Source organism: Ochotona curzoniae, unplaced genomic scaffold (genome assembly GCF_017591425.1).
Source record: "Ochotona curzoniae isolate NIBS_2020 unplaced genomic scaffold, NIBS_Ocur_1.0 contig_1, whole genome shotgun sequence".
In the NCBI taxonomy this organism is placed as follows: Eukaryota; Metazoa; Chordata; class Mammalia; order Lagomorpha; family Ochotonidae; genus Ochotona; species Ochotona curzoniae.
This window is the reverse complement of record NW_024464918.1, coordinates 29967882-29990458: the sequence shown is the minus strand read 5'-3', so window position 1 is coordinate 29990458 and position 22577 is coordinate 29967882. Positions and strand designations below refer to the sequence as shown.

The following is a 22577-nucleotide window of genomic DNA, read 5'->3' as shown; positions in this document are numbered from 1 at the left end:
CACATTTCTACTAAGCTACAGGAGCTGGTAGCCTTAAAAACCACCATCCAGAGCTCTCAGTGTTTGCCACACTGTGGACGAGGAGTCTTTAGTAGGATGTTAAGTACAAGTTGTTTTATCGGGTCAAACAGCAAAGAGAATGTGCATTCTGTAACACAGATAAGTCATGCTAACGAGATTTGCACTCTTTAAATGGATGTGTATTTTCACATGTTTATGCACATGCCCATAACCACCTATAGGTCACATCATAAAATCTATTTCCACAGGTAACAGTTAAATTATATCACTATGGGTGGCAGTCAATAAACACATCTACACTTTGAAAGCAATTATATAATGGCATGGATCACTAAAACATAATTGAGCCTTTTTAAAATCACAAACTTCACTAAAAGCCAAATTTCTCAGTAAACAAATATTACTAGAAAGTCTAATTTCATATTCTAACTATGCAGATTTAAATGTTCTTCATAATTAAAACTGTTTCTCAGGTTCAACAGGTGAAAGAGAAGGAAATACTTTTTAAATGGCTTTTTTTTAAAGTTTACTATTTATCACACATAGAGAAGCGCAGATTATCCTTATCTTTTTTCTCTAAGAATGATGGGAACTGGGACCCTACACAATGGCTCAACTGGCTAACCCTGCTCTGCAAGTGCCAGCATCCCCTGTAGGAGGTGGTTTGACACGGGCTGCTCCACTTCCCTTCCAGCTCTCTGGAGGCTGGCTCAAGTCCTTAGGTCCCTGCAACCACATGAAGGACCCAGAAGAAGTTTCTGGCTCCTGGAACCAGCAGATGAAAGACCTTTCTCCAACTCTCCTTCTCTCTGTAAATCTGCCTTTCCAATAAAAGTAAATAGAAAAAAGAAAAGAAAACTGAAAGAACTGGGGCTGGTGTTGTGGTCATCGGTTAAAGCCACTAGCTGCAACACCTGCATCTCACATAAGCATCAGTTCAAGTCCCGACTGCTCTGTATCCAACAGAGCTCCCCGGTGACAGCAGGGAGAAACAGCAGAAGACAGCTGAAGGGCGTGGGCCCTTGGCCCTTGGCTCTTGCCTTTGGCCTGACCCAGCCATAGCCACTAGAACCATCTGCGGAGTGACCTTTAGGATAGAAGATCTCTTTTCCACGTGTGTGTGTGCGCGTACACGCATGCACGTGTGCTCCATGGCCTGTAACTCTTTCAAACATAAATAACCTTTAGAAACAAAACAAGTGACAGGAATCAAAGCAGAGCCCATGCTAACTTTACAGTACCAAAATCCTCACCACACTTACTTGGACAGTAGACCATGCTGTTACCGATAAACACAACTTGAAAGCAAACGCAAATACAGCAACTATGCCAAGACTAAACTGTAAGCCATCAGAGACTGACACTTCACTTCAGGCAACAAGCATTGATTGCTAGTTTACCATGCGCTGGATTCAGCCTGAGTACCAGAAACAGTCATGAACTTGCTGCCCAAAAGTCACAAACACCTAATAGTTAAGTTCTCAACATCCATAATCCAACACTACTTGTTTTTATACACTAATTTTAAAGACTATTCTATAGTATCTTCGGAAAATCAAAAATGGTTCATTTGCAGCACTGTTTTTTTGTAAATTCACTATAATGACTGAAATGTTGGACACTGAACTGTTGCTCATAGGAAAAATACAGACCAAGTAGGTTTCTTCCAATGCCTCACATGACAAGATTTTCATCAAGTCATCAAGACAACCATGTTCTGTATGGGTAGGCGGATGTGCGTGTTCAACACTTTATTTAGCATATATTATTGATTCAGTAACAATAAACTCACAGCCAACAGAGTCATGAGTCCACTGAGCTTTCTTTAATAAGCATATTTTTTCCATAAGATATACCACAGCTTTCTCATTTTTTTAAAGACTTATTTAGTGGAAAGTCAGATTTACAGAGAGAAGGTGAGACAAAAATCTTCCATCCATCGGTTCATTCCCCATATAGCAGCCAACAGCCAGAGCTGAGCCGACCCAAAGCCAGGAGCCAAAAGACTCTTCCAGGTCTTCCATGCAGGTGGCAGGGTCCCAAGGTTCTATGCTGTCCTCTACTGCTTTCCCACGCCCCAGGCAGGGAGCTGGATCAGAACTGGAGCAGCTGGGACATGAACTGGCACCCATTCGGGATGGCAGTTATACAGGGCAAGGGATTAGCCTGCCAAGCTCCCAAAACTTCCTTTAACTTCACTTTATTTTTAAGCAGTTCTAGTAAGTTCACAACAGCAATCAAGCCAAAGGGGAAATGCTGAAGTGACTCAAAATAAGGCAGAGAATAAAAACAGGCAACTCCATACTTAACAATTAATTTGGAGGCATCTCTGCATGACAGCATAGTTTATAAGTAATACTCAGAATGAGTTCCTGAATCAACAGGAAGGAGTGAATACTTAGAAAACACTGAGGAAATGATCCACTGCAATGTTAATCATTTTAAAAAACTAAAATGAAAATATATTTTGGTATAAGAGGATCCCTTACTCTTCTAATTTATTTTTCCCCACAACATTAAATTAATAAAAAAAAAAAGTACCTTCAAGTAAAGAAATGTACAGTCAGAAGCCAAGACTGTTAATTTTAATTTAAAACAAACACATTCTTTCATCCCAATTACAAGGCTTATTTCCCAATTTACTAAATAATATAAACTACAAAAATTCTACTCTGGGCCTGGTGTGATAACCTAATGACTAAATCCTTTCCTTGCACCCACCAGGATCCCATATGAGTTCCAGTTTATATCCCGGCTGCTCCACTTCCCTCCCAGCTCCCTGCTTGTGACCTGGGAAAACCTCAGAGGATGCCCCAAAGCCTCGGGACTCTGCACCCATGTGGGAAACCCTGAAGAAGCTCCTGGCTCCTGGCTTCAGCTCAGCTCCAGCCATTGTGACTATTTGGGGAGTGAACCAACAGGAGAAAGATCTTTGTCTCTCCTCCTCTCTGTTTATCTGCCTTTCCAATAAAAAATGAATCTTTTTTTTAAAGATTTATTGTAAAGTCAGATATACAGAGAGGAGGAAAAACAGAGAGGAAGATTTTCCGTCCAATGACTCACTCCCCAAGTGACTATAACGGCCAGTGCTGTGCCAATCTGAAGCCAGGAGCCAGCAACTTCCTCCTCCAGGTCTCCCATGTGGGTGCAGGGTCCCAAAGCATTGGGCCATCCTCGACTGCTTTCCCAGGCCACAAGCAGGGAGCTGGATGGAAAGTGGAGCTGCTGGGATTAGACCTGGCACCCATATGGGATCCTGGCACGTTCTAGGTGAGGACTTTAGCCACTAGGCCACGCTGCCGGCCCTAAAAAATAAATCTTAAAAACTAAATAAAATTTTAAAACTCTACTCTGAGCAAAGATGACAAATTGAAATGGTTCCTTCACGAGCATTGATTATGAAACTAATAATGTGAACTTCCATGACAGAAGGGACTTAAGAGTATAACTGACTGCAATTATAATCAACCAAGTAGACAACCACAACATTCTGAAATGAAAACATGCAACAGGTAACAGAAGCTAAGAATACAACTTCATCCCAGGAAAAAAGATTGTCTTCATCCCAGACCAAAGTGAGAAACTTCCCCAAAAACACTTCTGACAAATCTGAACAGAAAACCCACACACTGAGTAACACAATGAAGAGGGGGGTGTTTCTTAGAGATCAGGGTTGCCTTACTTGCCAGGACTGGCGTTGTAGCACAGTAAGCTAAGCCAATGTCTACAATGCCTACAATGCTAACTCCCATATGAGCACCAGTTCAAATCCCTGCTGTTCTACTGCCAATCCAGTTCTCTGCAAACACACCCAAGAAGACAACAGGAGAAAGCCGAAGTTCTTGGTTCTCTGCACCTCTAGGAGCATGGAGTTCCACGACACTGACTTCAGCTGAGCCAGCTGTAGTCATGGCCACTGGGGAAGGAAACAATGGATGGAAAATTTTCTTCCCCTCTTTCTCTCCCCCTTCGCCTCTAAACCTGCCTTTCAAATAAGCTCATATCTAAGAAAAAAAAAAAAAACTTTGTTGGTGAGACGTGTCTCCTGTAGCAACAGATAGATGGGTTTTGCTTTTTGATCCAGTCTACTAATCTACGACATGTGATTGATGAGTTTAAGCCATTTACATTCAGGGTTAATATGGACAGGTGGTTAATTTGGTCCTGTCATTTTAGCAATGGGTTGTTCGTTGTTTAATGAGTTTTAATCTTCTGTTGCCATTTTAGCAATGGTTGTTCTCCATATTTGCCTTTGGGTTTGGAGGTGCTATTCATTTCAAATTTTCTTCAAGGTTCTTCATTTTCTTTTTCATTTCTTCAGTGACACATCAGTCATTCCACAGCATGTTATTTAACTTTTTGGTGTTGTAAATTTCTTTTTTTCTTCCTGTTGTTGGTTTTGTTTTGTGGCTTTTCATTTAAGGGGATGTATAGTAACTGTGTAATAGAGACTGTCATCCAGATGTGAGGATAGAATGCAGTATGCATCTCTACTTCCAGATCAAAGATGGACTCCCAATGAAACTGTTAAACAAGAGGATGCTGGACTCTGCCATTGTCCATGCCCTCAATGTATGTATGTATATGTATATATATATACATAAAATGTGTGTGTGTATTTATGTATGTGTATATATGTGTTTGTATATATATATGTATTTCATATGTATATGAAATCAGTGGGGGGGGCAAGGAGAAGATTTGAGGCAGAGGTAAAGGAAATCCTAAAGCCTATGTATCATAAAATAATTCAAAAACACTGAAAACAAAAAGGGACTGTGCAAGCATTCCACAGATTCAAACACACCAGGCTCTAAAGGGTATACATTACAGGACTCAACTTACGTGGTATTCTGGAGAAGGAAGAATTACAGGAAGAGAAAACAGAGCAGGCCTGCTAACCACAGTGTGCAGAGATTCTCCAAGTGCTGAGCCTGCTCTGCATCTACACAAAGGGAGGTGGACTTCAATGGGAAGACAGCTCCAAGTAGAAACTGGGGGAAATTTTTACCCAACATAGAAAAATATCTTAACACAAAGTCATAATGTACTGGAATGCACAGAAAACAAAATATTTCTAGAAGTTTTCTGGTGAGTCCAAAACTGTACTCAATTTTATTTATCATTACAAAAATCTTTCCATCAAGTATTGTATGTTCAAGACTCAGTAACAGATGCTTGCATTAATTATTTTGTTTAAGCAGAGACCAACTTTTTCAAAATTTGTCTCATACATTTGTGGCAATGAAAAATGTCTTGGATGAAACTGGTGTCTCAGGGAAGTGCTTAGTTAAGGTTCTCTCACATTAAAATTCTCCCTAATAAAAAAGAAAGAAATAACAAATCCACCCACTTAACGCAACTGATCATTAGAGACCTATTATTTTATACTCAGCACAGGAAATACAAAAACAAACAAGACAAGCACCCCCGACATCACAGTTTAAGTAAGCATTAACATAAAGCATGACAGGGACTCCAGTAGAACTGCGTGCAGCAAAGGCATGTAACCTAACCACGCAAGTCCTAGACCTTATCTCTGAGGGGAGAAGATAACTATGCTGTAAGTTTACCCGTTCCATCAGAATCTGTATACCTCAGGGTGCCTGACACCCATGTGAACTGAAAAATGCAAGTGGGCCTGGTGGAATGGCTCAACGGCTAAAATCCCCATGCTCCAAGCACTGGGATCCCATATGGGCACTGGTTTGTGTCCTGACCGTTCTACTTCCTTTCCAGCTCCCTGTTTTTGGCCTGGGAGACCCTGCACCCCCGTAGGAGACCAGCAAGAGGCTCTAGGCTCCTAGCTCCTGGCTCTAGGATTGGCTCAGCTCAACTCCAGCCATTGTGAACCAAGAGACAGTTCTTTCTGTCACTCCTCTTTACTGTGAATCTGACTTTCCAATAGGAAAAAAAAAAAAAAGAAAAATGCAACTTACAAGGCATGCAACACCAGTGCTCACCATCCACCACTCTTCAAGCTTTAAAGATGGAGCGACAGCAAAGGGACTACACACCCAGATCACCACGCCATAACAAGGAGTAACACAACCACCACTCCATTACAGTAAGATCCTTTTTGAGGAAAATTAAGAATAAGTAAATTCATTTGTCACCATCCCAGCAAGCAAGAAATGTTTCTGATTTGGAATACCATAATTATAAGTTACTCTTTCTGAAGAATATTATTTTAAAAGGGAGGGAAGGGAAGTGCAAAGGAAATGAAAAGAATTTAAAAAAAAATTTAAAACAGAGAGGACAGGATTAGGAACTGAAGGCAAAACATGAGCCAAGGCAGGTATAAAGATTTTTGTAATGAAGTCTTAAAAACAAATTAAGGAAGTGAAAGGAAACTAAAACAGAAGCATTAGCACCACACCCTGCTCTTTTCTGTTATAAAAAAGGAAGCCAGGGTATGTACAAAGATGGCTGCCTGCAGGTGCTTGGGCATGAAGCTACCATGTACAGAGGTAAAGTTATACAATCACGTGGACTAAGAACACTCAGCTATGACAAAGTTATTTGAAAGTTTCTCCATGTCAAGCTTCCCACTCCACAGTGCTTCTGGGACCACAGTAGCGCCCAGAGGAACAGAGTTAACAAAAAAGAAAAACATAACTAAAAAACACTTTCAATAGCTGTCATGGAAAGCAACTCACAGTAAGATAAAATGCCTCTTAGTACATACACGTTTGTAAATTTTCTTAAAAAGGGGGAGAGGAGTAAGCAAACACCACTTACTGGCATCTTACTCAAACTCCATCTCAGAATCGGATGCTGAGTGGTTTCTGCTGTGCTGTTTTTATTGAAAGGAAAATGCAAACTGACTCAAGCCCAGCAGTCTATTTTCATTTTTCCCAACACGTGTTGGGACCCAGACTGTCCAGGGATTCCAACCCTGGGGAGGGCTGGGATGGCACACAATCACCAGACATGTTACTGCTGCAGTGAAATCCACCAATACATGAAAATAAAGATAACAGTTCATGACATTCTGTAAAAGAAAAAAAAAAAAAAAAAACAGCTGGTGCCAAATACACACACACAAAAATTGCTTTTCAGAGTATTCTGGATGCCGAAATTTCAATAAGGAGTAACGGTTCTATACATAAACACCCTGAACTTTTTACCTATACAGATGTATTTTGGAGAACCCAAAATAATTCTTAACTCTCATGGTCCATACTTAACTTCCATAGCTAACTTTCTCTGCCATAAATTCTCCTGCCAGGGCAGTGTCCAGAAATCTAACCTTGGCAATGCAGAGAAAAATGGCCAGATATAGTTTTGTTACCAAGCAGAAACAGGTTTGCTGAACTGCCAATACTAAACTCATCATAAAACAGTACACTCCCATTCTGTCCCAGGAGAAATGTTCTCACTGCTAAGAGTGTTCTTAACCCAAGAAGTAGCATCAGATGAGTCACAAAAGACACCAATTTATCACAAATGTCATAATACAATAATTCTATAAAACACTATTGGCTTAGTGTACCAATCTGTATAAATATGCCGACTACACATAGTAGAGATAATGTGGTATATGTAGGACATCCTATAACTAAGGTAAAAGATTCCCATCAAGGGAAAAAACAATTCAGCAATAGCATGCGGGACAGCAGAGCCAAAGTGCTGTTACATTCAATAGTCTTTAAGATCCTTCTGCCCCAACGCGCCATGAAAAATACAACTCAGTATAAGTACAATCTAAAATAAGTAACTCTGGGCTACCAACAATTCTTACTTCCTCATAGTTTATAGTAACTTTAACGTATGTATTTTTTTTTAATCACTTAGCTCTCAGGATTCCCTCTTAACCAACTTTAATTTACTCTTGGTAAATTTTAACACCCTTCTCAAACCTCAGAAATCTTCCACAATGATACTGCACTTAGCAAAAACTGCCACAAAGCAAAGAACAGAGGGGATCAATAAGGATGTCATGCATGACCCCATAAACAAAAGTCACTTCTTTAAGGTGGCCCACTTCCCAATACTTTCTTTTCCTTTTCCAAATTCATGTATTTCACTTGAACGTCAGAGTTACAGAGAGAGACGGAAAGACAGAGGGAGAGAGACAGAAATGCAGAGAGAGAGAGAGAAATCTTCCATCTGCTAGTTCACTCCCTAAATGGCCACAATGGCTGGAGCTAGAACCATCTAAAGCTGGGAGCCCGGAGCCAGGGCAGAGCCCATGCACTTGGGCCATTCACACGGAGCTGGATCAGAAGTGGAGCAGCTGGGACTAGAATTGTCCCAGATAGGATGCCAGTGTCACAGGCAGGAGGCTAGCTGCCCCCATCTATTGCTAATATTTTATATGCATTTCTTTTTTATCATCATCACACTCCCATCCACAATTGAAAAGACAACTTTAAATTTTTTAAAAAAATTAATCAATTAAATTAAGAGAGGTTACGACATACATAAAAAAAAAAAAATACCCATTTTCCATTCTGCTGCACACTGGAACGGCCTGTAGAAATTCTAATAAGTCAATGTCATGGTCCTAGCCTCAGATTCTAATGTAAAGCAACATGCATGGGATCCTAACCGTTTTTGTTTGTTTTTCTCTAAGGATCCCATGAAAATTTTAATGTGAAGTAAACTGGGAACCACTGCTCACCTATTTCTGTCAGCCCTCCTGGCCCCAGTTAGGACTACCGTGAAAACTGTAGTTTTCTTACCACCTTTATCTGTCATAGGAAAAAAAAAAAAAAACCAATTTCTCAAGGCAAGTTTTTTCAGCAGTATATAAGTTCACCTTGGCATATTTAATATTTGCATTCTAGATGTTTCAGATTTTTTTCAGTCTTACAAAACCAGCTTAAAAGATAGTTAACACAATAATACATAAATACACAATATACACCCTAATCAATTTTCAATAACTGGCCAGAAAACATTTAAAGGAATGATATTAAAGAGCTAGTCTCATCTTGATACTTTCTTAACTACAAATGTTTGCAGTATTTCATTTCCATAAGTAAGATACTTACACTACAAAGTACCATGACAATCACACAACAGAAAAAGAAATTTAATAAATAAAAGGAACCAGACTCACATCTTCGAGATTTACATGAGAGGTGAAGGGAGTCATATCCAACTAATGGAGAAAATGTGAAAAACTTTTATTATTGAAATATACGTTTTTTGTAAATGTCTCCTACAGCTAACACAAGCTTCATCTCTAAAATGATAATTAGCTTTTTTGCACTCCCCACTAGGATTTAATTAAAGAGTCTTACAGTCATTTATGTATAAGCCATAAAGTCAGCAAAGTACCATAAATTTCCATTCTTTTCTCCCTAATACACTACCTAATGTATCTGCCTGTGACTTGAAAGGACAGTATTCATTGCTAAAATATAAAATAAATCCTTCACAAAAATAGAAAACAAACATTACACACAGACTGGGTGTAAGAAAAAACATTTTCACTTCCCTTTTTAACTAAAGGAAATTCTGAGTTTAATGTACCACATTATAAATCCAACACCTAGGACATAGCACCTGAAATCAAAATCAAACAAGTTTAAAACTTTTAAATCTCAGTTAATAACTCCAATTTTTTCAGGAGTTCAGAATTTTCATTACGTACACTTAAAAAAAAAGGTACCACATGGCCATTTTTCACAGAAACTCTAAGGCAAATATTTTTTGTAAATTCAATTTTAAAAATAAAGAGACTGCGAAATATCAATGTACTTTAAGTAGATTTTTTTCAAGGTAAGATACAATTCTAATTGCACATTGAAGTCTAAATTGGCAGAAAACAACATCCTCCATCCAGATTCCATTTTTTCCCTCAAAAAATAAAAGCCTTTTTCAGACAATAAGAACCACACTGAAAATTCAACAAAACAGAGAAATGTAGAAAACATAAAAACGAAATCCTTCCAAATCTTGCTCTCCAGAAACAACCATCCTGCGACAAATCAGCCCAAAATATAGACAGGTTCTAGACACTTACAACCGTATCTACACGCATCCACGTGAATGCATTCACACGTGTACGCGCACATACATACGTGTACACGGAGTTCTTAACTGTGCATATGTCCGAGAAATCTATGTAAAGACACCTACCAGTCTATTCATTCCTGCATGCTTTCACTTAAGTAGACCACATTACTGCCTAAAGGAAGATGAAAAGAAATGCCTCTAAGCGTGTTTTACCCTTTAAATTAAAAAAAAAAAAAGTCCCCAGCTTCTCTTTGCAAACCCTGGGAACACAGAAATCTGTAGCACAGGAGAGCAGCCCATGGTCACAGAAGCAGGCCGAGGTCCCGGGCCTAGTGGACACAGTCTGCCAGGTGGACGCCATAGCGTTCACGGCCTCCTCCTGACTTGAGGAGCACTGGCCCAGTCATTAAGACCCCGCTGTGCTACTGACCAAGCCTGCGCTGTTCAACCTTCCCATGATTCACTGTGCTAAGATGCTGGGATTCTTCCCTCGTCCTCTTGCCTTCACCACCTTTTCTGCTACTGTCACTGTATTTAAGAAAAAGGAAAATTCTTCCTCCTAGGTCACTAGGTTACCACGATTCAAAACCTACCTTCTCACAAACTGCCATGTTCTCAAAGCAGTTATCCTCTACTAAGTATGAGGAACAAAATAATGTGATGAAACCGAACATGAGGGTAATTTTAGGGGAAGAAAGCAGAACAACACAAGAACAAAAACCTATCCAGGACTGGAGCGGTAGCCTAGCAGCTAAAGTCCTCACCTTGCAAGTGCTGGGATTCCATTTGGGCGCAGGTTCTAATCCCCACTTCCCATCCAGCTCCCTGCTTGCGGTCTGGGAAAGCAGTGGAGGACGGCCCAAAGCCTTGGGACCCTGCACTCACGTGGGAGACCCAGAAGGGGAAGTTCCTGGCTCCTAGCTTCTGATTGACACAGTTCTGGCCATTGTGGCCACTTGGGAAGTGAATGATTGGACAAAAGATCTTCCTCTCTGTTTCTCCTCCTCTCTGTATGTCTAACTTTCCAATAAAAATAAATAAATCTTTAAATAAATAAATCTTTAAAAAAAACTGCCCATATTTCAAAGTACCAGTCCTTAATTTAATATTAAAATAGCTTCATGAGTTTCATGGGGGGGGGGGGGTAATCATACTCTTACAACTTAGATAACCCATTTTAGTCAGGCAGTTAAAAGAAAAAGTGTTTTTTCTTTCAAAAGTATTCTGATTCAAGGATATCTGCGATGACAACACTGAAGCAGCCTCCTACCATCCACGAGTTCCGCAGCTCAAAGCGCATTCATACACGTCAGTTATTTTCAACCTCAAAATAAGTACACGCAGTGGTCACTACTGATTACCTCTCTAAAAGCCACTTAGCTGACAATATTCCTTGTCACATGGTAATAAAAATCCTCCCTCCACCGAATATCTCAGAAAAACTCATTCCCATCACCAACCCCAGGGGATACGTCTTAATTAATAGATACTACAAGGATGACCCACTCCTTTGTCGTGACTTCTCAGGAACTTAGGGGACCTAATTCCAGTCAAGCTTCAGAAAAGCATTTCCCTGCTTCTGCAGGAAGCGGAGAAAGTTCCAGTCCTCTCTCCAACTAAGGCATCTTGAAATGTAATCTTACTGCCAGTCCAAGGGTACACCCACACTCAGTGGACAGCAGAGCCAAGAAACTCAGAGAGCTGAGTGCTCCAGGGCTATTCCATCTTCAAAGCTCCAGGTTCTAGCTCCATTCCTACTGCACACCACCCACGTCAACACGCTGACACCATCACAAACAACACATCCCACATGCTTCTGGTTCCCCTATCCATACCTTTTGATTTCCCGGTGGAATAAGCTATTGCAAGATGTTAGAGCACCGTGCTTTCCGCAGCAACCTCAAGCACTCCAGGTTCCCACTAAAGGATGTCATTTTCCCTTCCAGAGAACAATCCTCTCTCCCGATCCACCCTGGAAGTCCCACTGGAGGGACGCTGGCATTCTGAGATGGCTCCTCCCCAACTCTTAGGCTGCACAGACATCAAGAGGTAACACACAGTCTGGTGAGGTGTCATCCTGGGCAACCTGTGAGCGCCAGACAGATCACCTGACAGTTCACTTCTCTCAGCCCCCCAAATCGCTGGTATGCTTAGGAAAACCCAAATCTGTTACTTTTTTAAGAGGACAGTTATGGGGGTGATCCACTGGCTCAATAGGCTAATCCTCCAACTGGGGTACTAACATGCCATTCGGGCACCAGGTCACATCCTGGCTGCTCTACTTTCGATCCAGGTATCTGCTGATGGCCTGGAAAAACAGTGGAGGACACCTAAGCGCTTGGCCTGCGGCACCCACACGGACAACTCGGAAGAAGCACCTGGCTCCTGGCTCCGGCCGCTGGCAGTCATTTGGGGAGTGAACCAGTAGATAGAAGAGCTCTCTGTGTTGCTCCCTCTCTCTGTATCTCCAACTTTCAAACATAAATCAATCTTTTTTTAAAAATTGTTATTAGTTTCTAAGAGGGAATGTAAATTACAAAAGTTACTATTTTAGAACCAGTCTATCAGATTATTAATCCATGTCTTAGCTTAAAAAATAAAATATTTTAAAATCCATATGCTTTGAACATTTTATTCCAACTAAGACATAAACAGTGTTCTCTCCTAAGAACTTCAGAATGCAGGGCCTATCGATGGAATTCCACTTGGTTTACGTTGCAAAAACCACAGTCACAGTATACCACCTATGGTACCCAATTTCTATTTCCAACATATGGGGAAACACCTCACAAACAGCTGAGAAGCAATTATACTGTAGAATCTAGGGACGTGGACTGCCCCTCAGTAGGCACAGGCATCAGGCAGTACACAGCACAGAGAACGCACAGCATTATTTACTCTGATGAAAAGGTTAAAGAGAGGTCACTGCAGAGGCTCCTCTAACAGGCTCCTCCCAACGCTCTGCTTATTCCACTCACCAGTCAAGCCTCCAATAATTCACACAGCTCAGCTTCTGAGATGAAAGCAAGATTTACAAAGTGCCTCCTATTCGCCAGGCACCATACCTTGCCACTTCATATCAATTTTCTGTGCTGTTAGAGACCATGAAAGGAGGGTCTCTCCACCCCCACCTTTTTTTCTAAGCAAACGTACCTAACACAAAATTAGCTAAATAAATGTAGAAAATTTGAATATAACTTCAAATCTAACATCTCCACACTGTACAGGCAAAAAAGCACCAAAAACCTGTGTGTATCAACAGGATCTATGAGTTTTTTCCTAGTTCCACTGAAAGGTATTAAAAAATGTGGCTAAGGGGACCCAGCATTACGGCACAGCATGTTGGGATAGCCCCGCAGCACCAGCATGCCACACAGACACCAGCTCAAGTCCAAGCTGCCCTACTTTCCATCCAGCTAAATGCTGACAGCCTGAGAAAACAGCAGAGGACCACACAGACCTTGGGCTCCCACACCCAGGGAAGGGTCCTGACTCCCGGCTTCAGATGGGCTCAGTCCCGTCCATTTCTGCCATTTGAGGAGTATCTCCCTTCATCTGTGACAGCCTTTTAAATAAAAATAAATAATTTTTAAGTGGATATGATTTAGTCACATGGATATGATCTGGCCACCAATGAAATCAAATTATATAACATATGACTAAAGACAACCACACAAAGTATGCCTTATCACCCAACTACATAAACATTTCAAGTCCACTGCTAAGAGACAGGGATTAGTACAAAAAACACTGTAACCCACAATTCGCTACAGTCTAAGAACACTTCAGCAGCTACCTTTCTCAAGTCCCGCTACAGTAGATAATTCCAAATATTTACACTTTCTAAATTTCAGCTTTGAGAAGGGAACTACATAACACATATACGAGCAGCTTCCATAGTGTCTCTAAGTCCGCTACCCTCACATATACCTGTCATGCCACCTTTTCCAAGTAACTCACAGGCTTTCCAAATACACTTCACAATTAGTGGGTAAGACACACTTCATCTCATAAAGAATTCCAAATATGGGATTCGGGGTTGCGTCAGGCACAGTCAGTCTATACCACGTGCCTGGGATCCCCTGTGGGCTCCAGCTCCAGACTCCCACTCTGCCAGTACAGCAGCGAGGGCCCAAGCTGGCATCTCAGATCTACACAGGAGACCTTCACTGCCTGCCCACCTGTAGCTTCTAGACCAGCCCTGGCTGCTCTGCTCGCTCACATGCCTGTCTACCCATTCTATTCATTCTCATTCTCTCAGACACATACCTGGCTGCTGTGCTCCCTCACATGTACATTCCGTGTGTGTGTGTGTGTGTGTGTGTGTGTGTGTGTGTGTGTGTGTGTATTCTCCTCTCTCCCCTCTTTCCAAATTAAAAAAAAAAGGATTTTTTAATTTAAAAGAAAAACCAATGACTTCTGACTCCTATTTACGAGTCTTTCCTGCAGCTGGGCACAGAAGCAACACTCCGAGTTTACATTGCCGGATCTACACTGCCGGCACCTATAGAATCCCCACAATTACAGAAAGACAACACTCCGAAACTGCCACTTCCAAGAAAACTGCATCATCAACAGCCAACATTCAGACACATACTAACCAGTAACACCACATGTGGCAACTGCTTGAGAAGGGACTGGGGTGGGGGTGGGTGTTGGGAGGACAGAAAGAAAACAGAGAGGAAGAAAGCAAAGACCAGAAAAAAAGAAAGAGAGAGAGAGAGAGAAAGAGAGAGAGAGAAAGAGAGGAAGGGAAAAAGAAAGAAAAAAATAAAAAGAAAAGAACAGATCTTTGGTGGTTTAAGACTTTGAAGTCAGGAGGAAAAAAAGAGATCCAACTATGCACTCTGCTACTTGCAGAATAAATTCTCAACAGGATTCTGAAGCTCTAGAAATTGTTTCCTGCTCTCAAAACTGGGGTCACACCACCCACATCACAAAGTTGTCTCAAAAGTATCATTTATGGTCTTTGTGCAAGTAGGCACTTCAATTGTAACACAGGGTACTGTTATGGAGAAACTGAAGATAACACAAATTCAGTTAAACTGTTAAATCTTTCTTGAATGCTAGCAAACAGGAACAACTCATTAAAAAACCTTCTCTGTGCCATGACTGAAAAGTGTGGAGTGAGGAGGGGAATCTGCCAGTGATCAGGACCCAGCTTGGTAGGTTAGGCTGCCGTGCATAAGCCAGAATAGGCTGGCGTGCATAAGCCAGAATGGGTGCCAGCCAGCTGGGCGAGGCCACAGCACCCACTGGCAAGTTCCAGGACTGGGTGCAAGTCATGTCAGGTTGGCCCCCCTACCACCTGGCAGGCTCAAGCATTCAAGGACTTGGCCTACAGAAACAGTAGGGACTCCCCTGCTGGGTTGCAGCAACTGCTGTTGAGCACAAGAGTCAGGGCTGAGGGTAGGTCAGGCTGGTCAAGGCAGCAGCACCCATCCGCACATGTGGGGTCGGGTCTGGGGACAGGTCAGACTGAGCTAATTTGCAGCAACCACTGGAGTATATAAGAGCCAGATGGAGCACAGGACAGACTATGCTGGGCTGCAGCAAATACTGGAACATGCAAAAACCAGAGATGGAGATAGATCTGGTGGAGAACCCTAAGGGTAGCCCCAACTAGGACATAGCACTCTCTCGTATGTGTGAAGACTGGGCCTGTGGCAGGCTGCGCTGGGCCAAGCAGGCCACAGCACCCATCCATCCTCATGAGACAGGACTGGAGGTGGAACTGACCAGGCAGCTACATCTACCCCTACGCGCATTGCCCGGTACAGGTGATATACCAAACCTGACCCTTCAATGGCTGGCGCAAACAAGAGTCACTCCAGAGTCTGAGGTCATTCCAGGCAGTTTCTTGGGGAACTCCCCAACTGGATCACTGGACCCAAATCTTGGGCACAGGGAAAACCACAACACATGTGGTCCAACCTTGGAGTGCATGAACTGGGACCAGGCCTCCTCAGCTGCTGATACCCGTGTGTGGACTGCACACCCAGATGTACACCACAGCCATGACAGTCAGCTCATTCTAGGCCAGCAGAGGATATCACCTGCACTATGGTGGACTTGGTCATCCAACAGGCCTTGGAGAGATTTTTCTCAATACCAGTGCAACAAGGCCAACAAGTGTCTCAGAACTATCAAAAGCACTGTAGTAACAGCCTTGGAACACTCTTCCCCACAACAGGGTCTCTAGACATCCTCAAATGACGGTCCCTCATCCCTGGGTACTAATGTAGTTTGACATCAAGGAGGGGGTTCCTGCCTCCTGCAGACACAGGAGAAAAAAAGAACTGAAACATGTGTCTCAACCACCTTCCTCCACGCCTTGACCCTTCCCATCCTGATCAGAAACCCACAAGGGCATGCATCCCCCTCAACTATATAAACAATGTTAGAAAAAAAAACCTTCAGTTTGGGACATCTGATATAAGAGTGCCGGGGTTACACTCCACATGCCAGCTTCCTGCCCAAGTGTACTCAGGCAGGCAGCAGTGATGGCAAAGTTAACCCTCCACCTCTTACCCTTAATCCTGTCGCCTGGCCACCCCGACCTCGCCCCATTTGCTACAGGCATCTGGAGAGCGAGACAATGCAGAAAGGATCCATCTCTCAGTCTCTCTCTGCCTTTCAAACAATTAAAATAAATAAAAAATTTAAAACAAAGTAGAGCTATGAGAGTGAGTTTAGGGCTCCATTACTTAAGGATCATTTTATATTTATGACCAAAAACCACACATGTAAGTCCCTGGAATCGTTGAAGTTTCTCGTTTTATACCACTGTTGTAGTTCATTCTTTTCACATGCAGATTCTTTGCATTTCACTATACTCATAGTAAACCTGACTTTCAAACATTTTAACATTAATACAATTATCAACCAACCTATTTGTCATTTAACATCTCAGCAGTTCTCTACTTAGTTAACTATAACCTTAAGGAAAGCCCTAGAAAGCTCAATAGCCAGCCATCTGAACAAGAACAATGGTGTCCTCCCGGTGAGGAGGGGATCACAGGCATCCAGGCCACGGAGCGGGCACTAGAGAGCATCCCAGGCCTTCCAGAGCCACATCTTACAGTCTGAACCTATTTCATGTAAAACCAATTACCAGACGACCAGACACACCCATATTCAAAGACAAGTAGAGAAATGGAACAACACCATGTACAGACTGTTTTGCATTACCTACTTTGCTGCATTCTGCCACAAACATGGCTACTTTGCTGCCACTGGTTTCCTTAAACTTGTACTGTCTGGACCGACCCACTGGCCCCAGAACAGGCTCTATATCCTTGGACTTTCATACCTTCATCTGACTCATTTATAAATACAAGATGTTCTGACCTCCCTTGGCCTCATCTCCACCTCTTTCCACAGCTTCCTCTTCGGCAAAAACCTCCTGGCCCAGCAGCCTTGGGTGCAGCTCCACCATCTGCCTTACTCATGTTCCACTCTGCCCAGGAACCCAGCCCTCCCAGGCCCCCTCTGCCTGTTAGAATATTTTAAGGCCCAAGCAGAACGTCGCCAACTCCACACGCGTTCATCATCCCCACAGGCAGCACCCCCTACACACACACCAAGCTTCCTGGCACCTCTAATAAGCCCTCAGGAATCCTGTGTTGCAATTCCTTTGCCTGTTTCTCCCCTGAAGGATGCTCCCCCGCCTCTCACTCATTTCTCTATCCACGCTTCCATCCTCACCACATCATATAGGCCCTGACACAAAGCAAAGGTCTTACTGGATGGTATTCCCTGACTATAATACAAACCGGTCATTTTGAAGCAAGAAATAAATGACTTTCATGTGTTGGAGATTTTGTTAATATTGTTCATGTTTGCCAATCTAATAATGAAAGTATCAACGATTACCTAATGCATTAGTTCTGAAGTTGATAAACGGCTGAAGAGGTCAATGAGGCCAGTCAGTCAAGATAATCATTCCAAGACCAAGCCAGAAGTCTTACACATATCAACAATGAAATCAAACGTAACACCCCGAATCCAACCACTGCTACCTGCTGTCCATTCAGACATGTAACCCCACTCAAAGGCAAGCGTCTCCCCACTGTTACAAATCCAAGCCCGAGTCACACAAAGTATCTGATAATATCTTTCTTTCAATGCCCCAAAGGACCGCTTTTCCTGTCATGCAACTGCAAAGGCTAACCCACAAAATACGAAGGAAATCTGTATTAGCTTAGGATACACTAGAGTAAACTTTGAAAACAACTGTCATAAACGTCTCCCAAAAAAGTGCAAAAAAATGCCACAAACAAAAAAAAAACAAAGTGTAACAATGTCACAAACCAGATTTGGTGTTTTGGTGGAACAGGCTTCCTTAAAGCGGCCTCACATCTTTCTAATCCTAAACCACTCATTTTTCGTGATATTTGTCCCACTATCTATAAGGAAGGACGATCACCTTCAAAGACACACACACACACACACACACACGATTGTTACAATCCAGTTTCTTTTTTTTTTTTTAATTTTAAAAACTGTTGTATGGTGAATATCAGTTCAACCTCTCCTCCCTTCCGTGGGCACCGGGCATCAGGACAGGCGGACACCCAAGGAAAACAAAGGGGGACGTGTTTTTTTCTTCGCGTCCTGCAAACAAGCAGGTGTCCACTTTTCCTTGGGCGTTCTGCTAACATCTCACGCCGAGGTGCCCACTGGGGCCTGGGACTGCAGCGTCCGGGCACTGGGCACGCTGCCCCCCTCTACTTTCGCCCCTTCCAGGCCGCCTATCGCCCTCACCCCAACATCACCCCCGCGCCCCCCAAGCTGGGCGCCCCCGTGGGCGCCGGGCACCGAGTGCCCACTGGAGGCGGCGTGTGGGGGAGAAGCCACGGAGATGCGGTTCCCTTTGCCTGACTCACGCCCTGCTCAACTTCTGAGCCAAGCGACAAGCTCCATTAAATAGGTAAGTCCCTGCCCCCGCTCCCGAAACACAAACACCCCAACGGGAAGTTCATCTTGGAACAGCCGGCCGGCCCGGCCAAGCTCCCGCCCGGGCCCCGCCGCCCCCCATCCCCGACTCCGCAGGTAGCCGCGCCGGCCCGGGCCCAGGCCACCCCTCCGGAACGCTCGCCCGCCCCCCGACGCGCCCCCCACTCGCGCCGCCACACTCGGGCAACTTTTGCGGCCGGGCCGGGCGCCTCCCGAGCCCACGGCTCGCGCGGCTCGTCCCCGGGGCCTCGGAGCAGCAGCCCAGCCGGCGCCCTCGCCCACCCGAGCGCCTTCCCCGCGCAGCCCACGCAGCCCCACCCGCGAGGCCCAGGGCCGCCCGAGCCTGCCTGCCGAGCGGCCGCGCCGACCGGGGCTTTTACCTCAGAGCAGCGGCCGCGCCGACCGGGGCTTTTACCTCAGAGGCGCGGCCACGAGCCGCGGGGTGGTGCGGGCGGCGCCCCCGGCCGGCCTGCCTCGGTCGGTCCGTCAGCCGCGGCGGAGGCGGCCGGAGGAGGAAAGCGAGCCGCGCAGCGAGGGAGGGAGCGCAGCGCGGACTCCTGCCGGTGCCTCCTACCGCCGCCGCTGGCCGGACAGTCGCCGCCCGGGCCGCCGCTGGAGCCTCCGATGCAGCCGGCAATGAATGCACAGAGGCGCCTCGCTTATCCGGAGGTCAAACATCCTTCGGCCTCGGGCATCCGGATCGGCGCCGGACCCGGAAGTGAACACATGGAAAAAAAAATTACAAAAAAAAAAAAGCAAAGCGTCTGTCTCTCTCGCTCTGGCTCTCGCTCTCTCTCTCTCGCTCTCTCGCTCTCTCTCTCTCTCTCTCTCTCTCTCTCTCTCTCTCTAGCGGCCACGGCCCCCGCCCCCCTCCGCCTGCTTCCGCGAAAAGAGCCGAGTGAGGGCCGAAGATGACACCGAGCCTCCCGATTGGTCGGATCGTCGACTGGAAAGCAGACGGCGCGCTCATTGGCTGCCGAGGCCAGCGAGGGCCGGGCCACGCCCCCCTCGCCACCTTCGCGCGGGCGGTGAGGAGAGCGCGGAGCCGACGCGCGGGTGGGCGTGTTGTCTCTGGAGGAGTTCGGCCGTGGGAAGCGACTCTTCCCCGCGGGGTCCCCGGAGAGAAGTGAGAGCAAACAAGCCGGTGGTTTAGGAGGGCTCTTGAGGGCTGAGTGAGCTGAGAGCCTTCAGGGCGCCGTGGTGCAGGTTCTCCCGGGGTTGTCGGAGCATCCTCGAGCGGGCCAGGTGATGACATCACTGCATCCGCCGTCCCCCACCTGACACACAGTCGCTCAGGGCCAGGAACCCCGGCCGGGGCTCGGGCCGCCGCTCACTGACGGGGACGGGGTCTGGCTTTGGGTGCCGTGTGCCGTCTGTGGGTAGTGAATGGCCCCGTGGGGACCCCCACAACCTCTGGTGCTGGTGCGGGACTCCTGAAGTTGGAGCGTCCCTCCCGCCGCTGCCAGGGCGGCTGCCCACTGGCCCTCCCCTTCTGTCGTGCACACTGCCTGGAGGCCTAGCAGAGGACCCTGCTGTGGCTCCGAATCCCGCTTTCAGAAGCTAGACGTGAAGGTGTGCAAGAGGGAAAACCGCAACCAAGCGTTCTTAGGCTCTTTTGTCCCCCTGCTACATCAACAAACCTGAGTCCAGTCCAGCGGTCTGGCCAGAAACTAAGTGAAAAAGTGCATTTTGGTGCATGAAAACTTGAAATCCAGTCGAGGGGGAGGGGCCGTCAAAAAGTTCATTGCAGGGCCCGGTGCGATAGCATAGTGGTTAAAATTCTTGCCTTGCGTGCACTCCAAGATCCCATATGGGCACCGGTTCTAATCCTGGCGGCCTCACTTCCTATCCAGCTCCCTGCTTGTGGCCTGGGAAAGCAGTGGAGAATGGCCCAAAGCTTTGGGACCCTGCATCCAAGTGGGAGACCCAGAAGAGCTCCTGGCTCTAGATTGGCTCAACTTCAGCCTTTGCACTCTCTTGGGGAGTGAACCATTGGACCAAAGATCTTCCTCTCTGTCTCTCCTCCTCTGTATATCCGCCTTTTCAATAAAAATAAATAAATCTTTTTTTAAAAGAATGAATATTATGAAAAATATTATGGCAATGAATATTATGAAAAAAATAAGCATGGATTTCAAAAATTACTTTGCCCCAAAATGAATTTCTTTTCATTTTATTTTCAATTTCAATTTTATTTTCTCTCTCAAGATCCCAGTGAACCATATGTACCTGAAGTCACTGAGGCTGTGTGTTATGGCACCTTCCTGCCCTGCCAGACTCCTGCTGGAATTACTGTGCTGCCCCAATGGGGGAGGCCTGGAACGGGAAGATGCTGCTTGGGCTGTGTTTGGGAGTTAGCACAGTCTCCGTACCTTTGTCCTCACACACACCCCTCCAGACCAGAAGTGGGTAAGTCACTGATATGTGAGATTTGTTTTAAAATTAATATACTGAAAGAAAAAAAAAACGGAAGTAAAGTGACTGTATCAGGTCCATAAGCAACTCAAAAGCGGCTACAATTTAACATGTTGCGACTTGGAAATAATCTTGAAGTTTCCGCTCCCTCCCAGGATGCACTACTGGGCAAGAAATCAAGTTAGTGTTACCCAACTAACTGGAGAAGTACGGCAATAACTGAAACTCTAAATACTGGCTCCTACGTGAGCATCTAAATATTTTTCTCAGTTGTCAACAAACCATTTTGTGCTCCCAGCCTCCAAAAATTTTGTTTAAAAAACAACCTCCCTATGTTTTACTAAGTGTTATGTAATCAAATCATATTTTTAAAGCGGCGTGGGAATAAATGTTCTAACACTTCAGTAAGGTTTGCTTTGTGTTACTCCAGCTTGGCCTGGAGGGCCAGCCAGTGTTGTGGCATAGTGGGTTAAAGCCCCTGCCTGCAAGGGCAGCATCTCGTAGAGGCCCAGGTTGGAGTTGAGCTGCTCCAGTTGCGATCCAGCCCGCTGCTGATGCTCCTGGGAGAGCAGCAAAGCATGGGTCCCCACGTGCTTGGGCCCCTGCACCCACGTGGGAAGGAATCGGGCGACTGGCTTCCATCTGGCCTGCCTCACCATTGTGCCCATTTGGGAAGTGAACCGACAGACTGGCATCTCCTGTCTTTCCACCCATAACTCTGCCTTCCAAGTAAATTAAATAAATCATTCAATAAATCAAATGTGAGCTGGCAGCTTCTATACTTCAGAATGAGTGAGTAACCTAGGGAAGACGCAATGAAATACACAGTTCATCCTACTAACTTGTAAAGCAAGATGAGCAATATGGGAGCAAGTTACGTGAATGATGGTACAGGCAAATCAGAAGCGCCTGAACCAAAAACCGTGGCTCCCCAGTGTTATTCTCAACATTAGCCGCACAGCATGCTTGGTCCATGTGCTTCGTTACAAATTAAATAAAATGAATTTGCTATGGCCCTGTGCTTCCTGGATCTGCCATTCTAAGGTTATCTATAGTCTTAGAGTCTTTTTCATTATGATTATAGCATGAATTACGGCATAAATTTCTGTGTTACTGCCATCCCAGCTTTTGTAGCACGATGGCTGCTTGCATTTATCAAATCTCTCTTTGAACAGAAGCTTTTCTTCATGTCCTACAAATGCTTTGTTTGAAAG

General features: G+C 44.8%; 1 protein-coding gene across 4 annotated transcripts in view; it reads right to left on the bottom strand.

Moving 5' to 3' along the window:
- The window catches only part of CSNK1G3 (casein kinase 1 gamma 3), a 73839-nt gene extending 54133 nt beyond the window's left edge, over positions 1-19706 (bottom strand). For all 4 annotated transcript variants that reach the window (XM_040968625.1, XM_040968794.1, XM_040968709.1 and 1 more), the window contains exon 1: positions 19329-19706. The gene's annotated coding sequence lies outside the window, so the exon portion shown is untranslated. The remainder of the gene's footprint in view (positions 1-19328) is intronic.
- Between the last annotated feature and the right edge of the window lie 2871 nt (positions 19707-22577).